The sequence below is a fragment of the Giraffa tippelskirchi genome, chromosome 1, assembly GCF_054371585.1.
Source record: "Giraffa tippelskirchi isolate mGirTip1 chromosome 1, T2T-mGirTip1v1.2.pri, whole genome shotgun sequence".
Lineage (NCBI taxonomy): Eukaryota > Metazoa > Chordata > Mammalia > Artiodactyla > Giraffidae > Giraffa > Giraffa tippelskirchi.
Window position 1 is genome coordinate 76,180,467 of NC_137275.1, and position 14,321 is coordinate 76,194,787.

A 14,321-nucleotide genomic window follows, 5' to 3' on the forward strand; every position below is an offset into this window, starting at 1 on the left:
ATGAATATGTCAATTAAATAGAAAGTAGTCAGTGAACCAGGAAAGGGAAAGCATATGGAAACATAAAACAAATTGAGCATTCTCCCCCCAGACTGCTAAGCTCCAAACACATTGGCCTAGTTTCTCTTCTTCCTTGATAGGAAGATAGCAGATTTGTTTCCACCTTAGGGTCTCTGAACTAGCTGTAGCTGGCTCCTCCCTGTCATTCAGTCCACAATTTAAATATACTTTCAAACAGAGTCCTCTCCGGACTCACTCAAACCAGACACGTCACTCAGTCATACACAGAGCATCATTTTGCTTTCTTGTCCTTATAGTTTTTATCATTTCATTAAATTATCTTAGGCATTTGTTTATCCATTTGTTATTCTTCTGTTTTCCTGCCGCCACCCTCCCCACCCCATTTTCCTAACCAACTAGAATGTAAATTCTAGAAAAGCAAGAATCCTACATTTCTTATCCACACTTTTGTCTCCAATCTGGTCTTAGAATAGTGACAGACAAATTCTAGGTGTTCAGTAAATATTTGTTGAATACTTAGAAACATATTACTTCTTAACAGATGTTAGAAATAAAGCTATGTAATGTAATATAATTTGTGTAATGTAATTTGTGTTTTTCGCCAATTATTTCTACTTGGAGTTATTTTTACACATATTTTGTTGCACCATAGGTTGGAGAAATTTATATAGTCACTGATTTAGCAACTTAGCTTTGATACATATTTATAACAATAGATATCATATAATGAATACTTGTTTTGGTGCTGTGCTAAACATTCCCATGCTCTCTTATTTAATTCTCAAAGACACCCAATGATGGTAAATGCTATAACTACTGTCGTTTAATATATGTGGGAACTGAGGACTAGTGAGGTTAAGTAATTCACCCAAAACTGCTCTGCTGCTAAAAAGTGAAGCAAGGATTTGATGCAACTTTTGTGAAACCTGAAAAGCCAGTGATCTTAATCACTACATTTTATGGCCTCTCATTGGACATTAGAATTTCCCTGGTGGCTCAGTGATAAAGAATCTACCTGCCAAAGCAGGAGACATGGGTTCCATCCCTGGGCTGGGAAGATCCCCTGGAGAAGGAAATGGCAACCCACATCAGTATTCTTGCCTGGGAAATCCCATGGACAGAGCAGCCTGGTGGGCTACAGTCCATGGGGTCATAAAAGAGTTGGACACGATCTAGTGACTAAACAACAATAACAATTGGATTTTATGTCTCTATCAGTTTCCCTTTTTAATACGGTGAAAGTGGAAGTGTTAGTCGCTTAGTCGAGTCGAACACTTAGCGATCCCAGGTTCTTCATAGCCTACCAGGTTCCTCTGTTCGTGGAATTCTCCAGGCAAGAATACTGGAGTGGGTAGCCTTTCCTTTTTCAAAGAGATCTCCCCCACACAGGGATCAAACTCAGGTCTCGCACATTGCAGGCAGATTCTTTCCTGTCTGAGCCACCTGAGTTAAATATCTGCAATACCTTAAAAAATCTATGGTAAGGAAAAAAAAAAACACCTTCAGTGAGATCTATCTCCTCAAACAGTTAAAGGTACTAATACAATTCTGTGGGTTTTATAGAGTATTAAACGGAACAACATTTAGGGACATAAATTTATGCAGACTGCTGAGGCATAACTTGTTATTGCCCTGGAGATGTAAAACCACTCTCAGTTTTAATTTATTTTTGTTAATGAACATATTTTTAAAATGGTAGTACATTCTATATGCTTCAGCACTTATGCTTTCTTAAAAAATATTTTTCAAGAAGAAGTTAATCATCTAGGCTCTAGGCATACTTTTCCTAGGAGAACACTAAACATTAACACAGTGAACACAGATGTGCCTTCATCAGATGGAAAATACCAAATTGAACAGATAACATAAGAATTAGTCTCATGCCCTGTATCAGAAGAGCAGGTGAATCACATTATTGCAACTAGTATGTTAACAAATGTCCAGATATCTTAATGTCCAGATAAATAGCATTAATCTGGACATTTTAATTATAAAAAAGTGTTTTGTTTAGGTAATCTAATGATATAGCTGTATAATCTGATTTTATCAAGTTGTGGTATTTCTAAAAGATCTAAGTTAATGTATAATCCTTAAAATATTTCATATGAATTACATTTAAGCAGATGCTCATTGCTTATAATCAATGCTAATATATGTTTATATAAAGATGATATAGATCCTTAGAGATTTTATAACTTGACATCTAAATATTGAAAACTTCACACACCTATCTTTCTCAAAGTGGATCTTTAGGAGAAATTTCTCAAGCATGTGCTTGCTCTAAACAGTCAATAACACCCTGACCTATTTTGAGGCTATTGTTTTATGCAGGAAATGTATAAAAATAGAACTGCCTGAAAAAATTTATGACATATAAAAATATTGAGTGAAATATGTACGTTAGCATAACTACTTATATTCAGGAAGAATCATGATTCAATTTAAACTTGCTGATTATCTGCTTCTAATTGGTGTCTACCCAAAGTAGTAGGCCCAGGATTTGCACCAAACATACAACTTAAACAACTTTTCTAACGTACAATGTATCTACAAAACAGTACATTCAGTTCAGTTCGGTCACTGACTTTTTGCGGCCCCATGAACTGCAGCACACCAGGCTTCCCTGTCCATCACCAACTCCTGGAGCTTACTCAAACTCATGTCCATAGAGTTGGTGATGCCATCCAACCATCTCATCCTCTGTTGTCCCCTTCTGCCGCCTTCAATCTTTCCCAGCATCAAGGTCTTTTCAAATGAGTCAGTACATTATCTTCTTTATTTAGGCATTTTACTTGAACATAGTAAAATAAATAAATAAATAAAAAGAATGTTCAAAATCCTTCAAGCTAGGTTTCAACAGTATGTTAATCAAGAACTTCTAGATGTACAAGCTGGATTTAGAAAAGGCAGAGGAAGCAGAGACCAAATTGGCAATATTCCTTGGATCATAGGAAAAGGAAGGGAATCCCAGAAAAACACCTACTTCTACTTCATTGACTATGCTAAAGCCTTTGATTGTGGATCACAACAAACTGTGGAAAATTCTTCAAGAGATTGGAATACCAGGCCACCTTACCTGCTTTCTGAGAAACCTGTATGCAGGTCAAGAAGCAATAGTTAGAACCAGACATGGAACAATGGGCTGGTTCCAGGTTGGGAAAGGAGTACGTCAAGGCTGTGTAATGTCACCCTGCTTATTTAACTTATATGCAGAGTACATCATGCAAAATGCTGGTCTGGATAAATCACAAGCTGGAATCAAGATTTCCAGGAGAAATATCAATAATCTTAGATATGCAAATGAAACCACCCTAATGGCAGAAAGCAAAGAGGAACTAAAGAGCCTCTTGATGAAGGTGAAAAATGAGAATGAGAAAGCTGACTTAAAACTCAGCATTCAAAAAGCTAAGATTATGGCATCTAGTCTCACCATTTCATGGCAAATAGATGGGGAAACAATGGAAACAGTGACAGACTTAATTTTCTTGGGCTCCAAAATCATTGCAGATGGTGACTGCAGCCATAAAATTAAAAGAAGCTTGCTTCTTGGAAGAAATACTTTGACAAACCTAGACTGTGCATTAAAAAGCAGAGATACCAATTTGCGAACAAAGGTCCATATAGTTAAAGCTATGGTTTTTCCCAATAGTCATGCATGGATGTGAGAGTTGGACCGTAAAGAAGGCTGGGCACCGAAAAACTGATTGTTTTGAATTATGTTGCTGGAGAAGACTCTTGAGAGTCCACTGGACAGCAAAGAGATTAAACCATTCAATCCTAAAAAAATCAACACTATATATTCATTGGAAGGACTGATGCTGAAGCTCCTATACTTTGGCCACCTGATGGGAAGAGCTGACGCATTGGAAAATACCCTAATGCTAGCAAAGTTTGAGGGCAGCAGGAGAAGGAATGACAGAAGATGAGATGGGTGGATGGCATCATCGACTCAATGGACATGAGTTTGTGCAAATTTTGGCAGATAGTGAAGGACAGGGAAGCCTGTCGTGCTGCTGTTCATGGGGCCCAGTGAGACATGACTGAGTGACTGAACAACAACAACAACAAAATTTCAAGGCCAAAAAATTAATGATTTTTGTTAACCTGTCACTATCAACCAAAAACAAAGTGCAATAAATAAGAAATTGATGAGAAAATTATGTTTTTTCACTTACCAAGTTTCTCAAGATTAAAAAGCAATTACAGAATTGTAAGTTTTTATTTTTAAGTTTCTCAAGGGAGGATTATCTATTCACTGTGTTACTTTTTATAAGCAGAGATTCTGAAATATGTGGCATAAATATTTTCCATTATGTCCATACGAATCTGAAAAACATTTAAGACTTTTGAGTGCTTAATCTTGTTTTAAATTGTGTGTGTATGTGTTAGTTGTTCGGTTGTGTCTTACTCTATGTGACTCCAGGCTCCTCTGTCCATGGAATTCTTCAGGCAAGAATATAGGAGTGGGTAGCCACTCCATTCTTCAAGAGGTCTTCCTGATCCAGGAATTGAACCTGGGCCTCCTGTATTGTAGGCATATTCTTTTACCATCTGAGCCATCAAGGAAGCCTCTATATTATACTATATATTTTATATTTTAAATTAACAGAAAATAAAATATGTAAAAATAGTTCCATACATATAATGTTAATTAAAATAGTACCAGAAATGCAAGATTATTTGATAGGAATCCTTCCCTAACGCTTTAAATGTGGATTATTCATGTCTATGTTCTATAATACAAAATATCCTATTTTATATCTACGGTAGCCCTTTATACACAGCCTAGTAATTGTCTATTTATGTCTTTCCTATTATATTATCAGCTCTTTGATTATAACTTTTATTTCTCTATATCCCTGGTTGTTTTAGTACTTTGCCTAGCATATTGGCAATGTTTAATTAATTAAAGTTCATGAATATTTTATTATTCACCTTTGTATTAGCTGCTGGCACACAGTAGACACTCAATAAATATTTGTGGACTGAATGAGTAAATGAATGAATGCCATCTGCTTTTAGAATTACTGTGAAGACACATTTCTCGATTATTATATACATCATAAATACTGAGATTAATTAGAAAAATCTCATATAAAATCTTTGAAAGTTTTTATAAAATGGCAAGTATTTGTTTTCATTTTTCAGAATAGTGAGTGAAGGTAGTTGAAACCCTCTCTGTTCCCTGTTTTACTTGTTGGATGTACTTCTATCATTGAATATATGATTTTGTGCTTATATTCTATGACTTATTCTTCATTTAACAAATGTTTATTAAAGATAACTATAAATAATGTATGGGTTTCTCTGATGGCTCAGATAGTAAAGAATCTGCCTGCAATGCAGGAGACCTGGGTTTGATCCCTGGGTTGGGAAGATCCTCTGGAGAAGGAAATGGCAACTCACACCAGTATTCTTGCCTGGAAAATGTGGTGGACAGAGGAGTCTGGCAGGCTAGAGACTACAGGGTGGCAAAGAATCAGACATAACTGAGCGACTAACACTTTGACTTTCATAAACAATGCCCTCTTTAGGTATGAGGCAATGGATGGGGTGGGGGAGAGGGGAAACAGAAGCACCTTTGTCCTCAAAATCTTCTATTTTAGTCAGGGAAACAAGCAATATACAAGAATAAGTACATATAACATGCATTGTTTTAGAGAGAACTCCTAAGGAAAAATAAAGCTGGCAAGGGGGCTCAGAAGTGAATGTGAGTATTATGTGCAGGGTGGGAAATAAAAATTTAGATAAAATGGCCAGAGAAGGCTTCAATGAACTGACATTTGATCAAAATCTGAAAAAAAGTAAGGAAGTTATCCTGCATGGATCCAGGAGGAGAATTCATAAAGAAAAATGCAACAGCAAATAGTGGTGGTTGTACAGGGTTGGGGTTGGGAGGAGTTATGATCTGCAGGGCCTTTAGGCCATTCTAACAACTTTTACTCGAGTAACATGGGATGCTATTATAGGTTTTGAGCAGAACAGTGGCGTGATCTGACTTAGATTTTAACATGCTGGTTTTGCCTTCTCTTTTGAGAATATGAGGGTCAAAAGTAGATATAGAGATCAGAACTATCACAATAACCTAGGTGAAGGATGATGGTGGCTAAACAGGTCATAGTATGAAAGTTTTGAGAAGTGATTGAATACTTTATATAATGTGAGGATAAAACCAGTAGGATTGGCTGACACATTAGATGTGCATTGTAAGAGAAAAATAGAAACTTTTTCTGTAGGAATCACCCACAGATCTTCAACACAGCTGCAAGAATAGAAGTTGCCATTGACCATGATGGGGAAGATGGCATGCAGAACAGGTTTTCAAAAGAATTCAGAGGCTTTGTATATTTTTAAGCTTCAGATGCGTCTGTAAACAAGCAGAGATGTCAAGTGGAAAGTCAGACATGAGTTAGGAGTTCAGGGCTACAGATATTAATGTGGATGTCATAAGCATTCAGATGGTGTTAAAACTCTGAGCCCAGATGAGCTCACCAAAGAAGTGAGTATAAAGAGAAGGCAAAAGTTTAAGTACTGAATCTTGGAACACTCCAAATGCAGTGGTCATGGAGATGAGCTGAATAAAAACAGGGGACTATGGTGTCCAGAAGCCAAATGGAAGAAATTTTTCAAATAGAAGGATATAACTTAAATTATATTAATTTATAATTTAGTCACTTTGACCCTTCTCTTTCCTCACCATGTACACCCAGTCCTCTGTATTCCTTTTTTTCCCTATAAATATATTCGTGTAAGTGTGTGTCTCAACAGAAAGGCAGAATCAATATGAGTGATATGGGATAAAGGATTTATTATAGAGATTAGAACCTATGCAGCTGTGGGAGCTGGGGAGAAGTCTATGGCAGTCTTTTGCCACTGCCCTAATGGTGGACTTAAAGTCAAGGAGATCAGCAGTTGGGAAGAAAAGCTGTGTGGACATATGGTCAGCTCAGACACACTGGAACCCTTAGGATAAACTGGATTTCCAAACGACAATCTCTGCCCACATCAGCTAGGAAAAACTGGCTAAAGTGGACTCCCAAAAGACCATCTCTAGCTACATCTGTCTCTTGCCACCTCCAACTTTAACATTACAAGGGATATGCAGGTAGTAATATGCAGAAAGACCCTTCACAATGGCGCCTTCCTCGAGCTTGTACACACACACTCTGAGAGGATGAAGAAAATCTAACAGAGGCTGAGGGAGCTGTAGGCAAGCTGCTGCTCCAAACCAAACAAGGTGTGCTGGCAAATCAACAAGGAGCATGAGCTGAAACAGCACCTGGCTCCCTACACTGTTCAGTATGTAACATAGCTGTTGGGTTTTTTTGTCTTAATTTTTTTAAGAAAGTTTATTGGAGTATAGTTGGTTGACAATGTTGTGTTAGTTTCAGGTATACAGCAAAGTGACTCAGTTATGCACACATTGATACATAATATCCATTCTTTTTTTTTTAAGATTCTTTTCCCATGTAGATGTCATTACAGACTATTGAATAGAGTTCCCTGTGCTATATAGCAGGTTCTTATTACTTACCTATTTTATATAGAATAATGGGTATATGTCAATCCCAATTTCCCAAATTATCCCTCACCCTTATCCCCTGGTAACCATAAGTTTGCTACTGCATTTCTTCCTTTCAAATCTCACAGATACTTCTCTTTTGGCCCAACTTAAAAGCGGAACCATATCGGTAAGGGAATTCTGGGAAATACAATTCCAGTTTTAGCTACATCAACACAGTACCAAGTCACTCAGATACAAAATGTGCCGAAATAAAATGAAGATTGAGTTAACTATTGTGATCATGTGTTGTAATGCCTATTATTGGGCTGCTATTTCCTTGAAAGCAAGGAGTAACTGCTTCTATATACCCTTGTTGTTCCATCGGAGAAGGCACTGGAGACCCACTCCGGTACTCTTGCCTGGAAAATCCCATGGACAGAGGAGCCTGGTAGGCTGCAGTCATTGTATTCTAATTGTTTGTTTCCATTACCATCTCAGTTGCAAGAATTTTCCCCCAATTTTAGTTTCCCTAATATTTAGTTTGTGTAACATCTGCAGTACAAACCTGCTGAATGACTAAAATCCCTTCACATTTACTTTCCTATGATTCTAAGTGAAAATGTTTTATAGATACTAAAGAACACAAGATTGGTAAAAAATTAATACAGTTAATCTAGATTTAAAAATTATTCTCATATATCTCAGTATTGAATGCTCCTTCAGCATGCCTAAACTGACTCTCCTGTTAATTTTATTTTTGTTTTCTAGAAAAAAATCAATATATCATTTGTTGATGCATAACTAGATAAATGATTATGATTTATTAATCTAGGAATTCTCTCCAACCCGGACTACTTGTGGAGTTATTTCACGATGAGTTTTGCTTTTCTCCCCTTTTAAATTTTTATACTTTCAGATTAATATTCAGTATTTACTTCCTATGATTCAAACTTAAGCAACTGATGACCAAAATCTCATGTTATATTTCAGAGATGTGATATCTTATTGTCTGGAGCTTCTATTCATAAATATGCCACAATACATGGAGAAAGAGTTTCCCTGATAGTTCAATTGGTAAAGAATCTGCCTGCAATGCAGGAGACCCTGCTTCCATTCCTGGTTTGGGAAGAACCCCTAGAGAAGGGATAGGTTACCCACTCCAATATTTTTGGGCTTACCTGGTAGCTCAGCTGGTAAAGAATCCACCTGCAATGTGGGAGACCTGGGTTCGATCCCTGGGTTGGGAAGATCCTCTGGAGAAAGGAAAGGCTATCCACTCCAGCATTCTGGCCTGGAGAATTCTATGGACTATATAGTCCATGGGGTCACAAAGAGCTGGACACAACTGAGCAACTTTCACTTTCACATGAAAAAAACAATGAAAGGAAAAAACTAAATAATAAATATTTTATTAATGAGTCTAAAAGGTAAATATGGTGATAAAAAGTACTTTATCTTGTTCCTCCCTCATACCCAGCATCAGTTAAAACTCTTGGTGAGAGCTGAGTTTATTCTGAGGTTTCTTGTATCTTCCACAGTCTTTACTTTTGCTATGGTCTGAACGTTTGTGTTCTCCCAAAATTCATATGTTGAAATTCTAATGCTCAATAGTATTAGGAGGTGGGGCTTTTGAGAGATGCTTAGGTCAGGAGGGTCTACCTTCATGAATGGGATTCGTGTTCATACAAAGGAGACCCCACAGAAATCCTGTGCTGCTTCTGCCATGAGAGGACACAGGTAGACGGTACCAATTTGAATCAGGAAGAGTGCCCTCACAAGAATATAACTATACTGGTTCCTTGATCTTGGACTTTCCAGTCGTCAGAACTATGAGAAATAAATTCCTGTTGCTTACAAGCCACTTAGTCTATTGTTTTATTATAATGGTGGAAGGAACTAAGACAATATGTTACACTATTGCATCAAAGTTCACCACACTGCTTCATATGACTGAATATTACTTATTGAGTTGTTACAGTGATGCCTGTAACCTTCATTTTAAAAGTCAGTTCAGAAGAAAGATAGCTTTTAAAAGACTGAGAATGGTTTGGAGGAAAATAAAGGCCCTTGAAGTAATAATGAGCAATAAAGCTTCTCCAATATCATGAAATGATAAACAGAATAAATCCTCAGTCATACACACCATGCTTGCTTTCTATCACTTGAGGGCATAGTATTTTGCTTCTACTAGGCCTTAATATAATGATGAGCAAATAAGTCATGGGCCCACTATTGGCTTATAGTTCAGTGGGAGAGTTTTCTCTGGTTGGTAGAAGAAGTTAAAGATACAAGGCATGAGATTTCAAGCTACTGTTGCTGGCTTGACGATGGAGGGAGTCATGTGTAAAAGAAAGAGATCTCACTTGCATAACTGCAAGAAACTGAATTCTGCCAACAACCGGAAAGAGCTGTAAGCTTATTTGTACCCCAGAGCCCCTAGATGAGAACTCAGTTTGGGTAACAACTTGGTTTCAGGCTTGTGATAATAAGCAGAGAACTAGCCACACCTTGTCAGAATTCTGACCTACAAAACTGTGATCTAATAAATTGCTATTTATTTTCAGCCACTGTGTTTGCAGTAATTTGGTATGCAGCAGTAAAAATGAATACGCCTTGCTTCCGCTCCACATGGCTGGCTGGAGTAGATAGATTTGGAACTAGAGGATCTGTTACCAAAGTGGCTCACTTCCATGCCTGGCAAATTGGTGTTGGTTGCATGTAGAGTCTGTCAGATGGTGCTGAGGGCTAAAGGCATCAGTTCCTTCAGTGTGGGCCTTTCCACAGTTTGCGTGGCTTCTGTACAGCAGGTGATTAGGTCCCACAAGTAATAGTTCCTGGGAACAAGGATAAAGTAAATGAAAGTTTTATGACCTAGCCTAGGAAATTATATAACATGGTTTTTACTCTATTCTCATGGTGGAGACTGTCACAAAAGTCTGCTCAGGTTCAAGAAGAAGGGACATAATCCTTACCACTTTATCACAACAGTTTTGACATCTCACTGTAAGAAGTGCATTAAAATGATAGGGAATATTTTGTATTTGAAACATATAATTACATAGTGATTTAATGATTCACTCCTATCTCAATACCCATTTTGTTTGTTAAAATATTAACATTTGAAGGAAAGTTGCAAGTGATGACAGTACAAAGAAAAGCATCATCACACTCTAAAGGTAAGTCAGGGATGTGAATGTATTTGGATAAACACACACACACACACACACACACACACACACACACACACACACACAATAGGTCCCATAATGACAAATGTCAAGAAGACATGCTGCTGCTGCTGCTAAATTGCTTCAGTTGTGTCCGACACTGTGCGACTCCATAGACGGCAGCCCACCAGGATCCTCCATCCCTGGGATTCTCCAGGCAAGAACACTGGAATGGGTTGCCATTTCCTTCTCCAATGCATGAAAGTGAAAAGTGAAAGTGAAGTCGCTCAGTCGTGTCCGACTCTTAGCGACCCCATGGACTGCAGCCTACCAGGCTCCTCCGTCCATTGGATTTGCTAACTTTAACTTAAATTTCTAGAAAACATTCAAGATGTTATGTAGAATGAAAATAAAAATTAAGATCTATTTGAGTGAAAATGTGTTATTTTAAGCTTAGTTAATATGTCGTTAACTTGAATTATGCTACCACTTTCTTGAATACTTGTTCAATACATAGAAATATATAGCATTAACTATAGTTAACATTTCCTGCATTGCATATTTTGGTTTGCATTTTATGTAAATGCTATGAAACCAGAAAAACTATTATACAAAATTTAGGCAACTACTTTATTACAGAATTAAGTACTCATTTAGGTTTATTTTTCTCAGAAAGTGAATACAATTCAGTATCATTTTTATTTATAGAATATAATGATAAGTAAATATGATGCAATAACATTAGTCCGTAGCAGATCTAGACTGAACGGAAACATACAAATTATTCCTCTCCATCTTCCACATTTGGATGATTAAAAAATAATTGAATCTCATTACTTTGTGAACCAGACATAAGGAAACCACAATTCAATTTATAATAGCATATGCATTCACTAGTAAAATTAAAATTATGGTCAACAATGTATAGATTTGGTAAATTAAAAATTAATTCCATCTTGTGTAACTTCCTAAGTGTAGAATTTCACAATATAAGAGAAGCTTTATATAAGTGACAAAAGCTATGAAATGCATTTTTCACGTTTTAATTACAATTCACATGTCTGTATCTCCTGCTGTGATGTTTTGTTAAAAAGACATCTCATTTGTGAAACTGCCAGTATAGAAACTGACAGATGGCAAGACCAGTTTCCAACCTGCTTAAGTACTGGTTTAATATGGTTTAGATTATTTTATTATCATTGTCTATTTTTACTATATATCTAAATAGTAAAGAGTACTATTTCAATTTTGTTATAGCTCTTCTATTGTTATAATTAGAATCCATTTATATGATTCCCATAGATTTAATGTTATTGTTTCAGGTTTTATCAATATACTATTTTAAGATATAATTGAACTGATGATTTCTCTAAAAAAATGTGTCAAGTTCTATTTATTTTAATGAAATGCCTACAAACACATAGATGCCTGGGGACAGTCACGATAGGACAACTCAAATGTCCAGTGAAAAAATTCTCTTTGATAGATGAAACTCATAGACATCAACAAATGAACAATTAATTGGGTTAAATATTTTTTTAATATTGCAATCAGAACAAAACAAGTATTCAAACATGAAAATTACCTCATATGAAGGTAAGAAAGCCTGAGATTATTTTCCATAAGATCTCATTGATCACATTTGGAAATAGAAACAAAGATAAGGAAATTATATGCCAGTAAAAGTCTCTACTGGTGAATCTACTTATAAAGACTCCTTTGGTTTCATGTTGATAAACATTTTTTAATACAATTGATCCTCCTTAAATAATTGAGAGGTGTAAATTCAGAGAACGTCACTGTTGGTCTCAGTTTTCCTTGCCTTCTGGCACCGCAACTTTTCAGCTCTCTAAATTGGATAGTTTCCTCTGGAAATTCAGGATTTCTACAGTTCCTGGTAAGTGATGCCTCTCCACATACTCTGCTTTCCATCTAGTCAGCCCATTAAATGGGCTTAGAATTAGATCGCTTTGTAAACCTGGGATATGGCAGCCCAGTGACAAGGACAGTGACTTCCTTTCACCTTAATAGTCTTGCAACCACATCTGCCCCATGGGATGAATCCTTGGTGTCTGTGTAGTTCCTAGATCAAAGACAGCTCATGCAGTGAGAATTTGCAGTCATCTGGGCTTAGCTTCTGGCAAGGATTCCTCTCTGAAATCTTGGGCAGTTAACCTGCCTGGCCTGTTAGTTTCCTCCACAGAACAAGGGCAATGATAGATCCTGTTGTCCTGTCACCAGACAGAATTTCTGTTGCAAAAAGACAGTTTACCAAGTTATATGAACCACTACCAGATTTCTGAAAAAACAAAAAACAATTCTACTTTAATGTTTTTTTCTACTAGTGCCCTGTCTATCTGACAGGTTGCCCCAATTAAGAGTCTGCCATGTTAAAACAGAGCTTTTCCTGTGCTCTCTGGACCCCAAACTGCAGTTGAATCAGTCCTCCTATCTTTGGTCCCATACTTTCTCCCCAGTCCTTGGTGTTAAATCCAGTGCAAATTCCAGCCTCAATCTCCATTTAAGGCTCTTATTGCTCTAAGGTACCCATAATGCCACTTTAATTTTATGACAGTTGTCACAAAAAGACATGGAAAAAATTCCAAATGTTAATTCAATATTCAAAAAATTTTTCATTGTATTTCTTTTATTCTATCAGGCTAAAGCAAAGGGGAGAAATGGTCATTATTTAACTTTCTTCATAATGATTGGATAATCATGATAGAATATGAAGTGAAAGAATGATAAATTAACTAGGACATAAAAAAATGCAACTTTAAATTTGTTTTCTGAGACTTCGTCTACAAACATTGTTTGCAAATGTTTTAAAGTTAATTCATTTTCTGAAACATCATATGACTTTTATTATAGTAATAGAATTGGAAAGAAAAATTATCTCCTTTACTTCCCTAGGCACTAATTTTACTTTATAGGTACCACTACTGAAAATTTCTAATTTGGCTCTTCACTTCAGTGGGAATTCAGTGCACATAAGGGGCACATATGTAATTGGCAACCTAAATTTTCTGCTTTCATCAAATGGTACAATGCCAAATCTTCATTGAACTTGCCAGTTAAATACACTTGGGAACCAAACAGCAGAAAGCATAAGAGATGAAAATGAACAAATTGGAAAGAGTCATTAACTTTCTGTTTTCCTATCACAACAAAAATTGTATCATGAAAATGCAGCAAAGTGGGAAATCCTACATGAAACATTAAACAATCATAAAAGAGAATAATTCATTTACTTAACATCTGAAATGTTGTTCATTATAATTTATAAATAGGGTTTCTAGTACAGATTTTTTCAACAAAATATGAAATAGTTAAAATGAACCAACTTTTCAGAAATGTATTTTAGGTTACATATTTCCATATGCCTTACTGGTCGACTGTATATGAATTTATTTGGCAAGCAAAATTGTTATAAAATTAAGCAAGAAATGTTCGCTTTATTTAATACTTTAATAAATAAAAGCAATTGACAAATTTTCATGGTTCTCGCTAATTATGAATCCAGTTGAGAGTGTGAAAATTACAATCAGTTGTGGCTACCAAAAGTGCCTTTGAAATATCTGGCCTAATGCAGAATTTTGAACTATACAGAGTCATTATAAATTTTCATT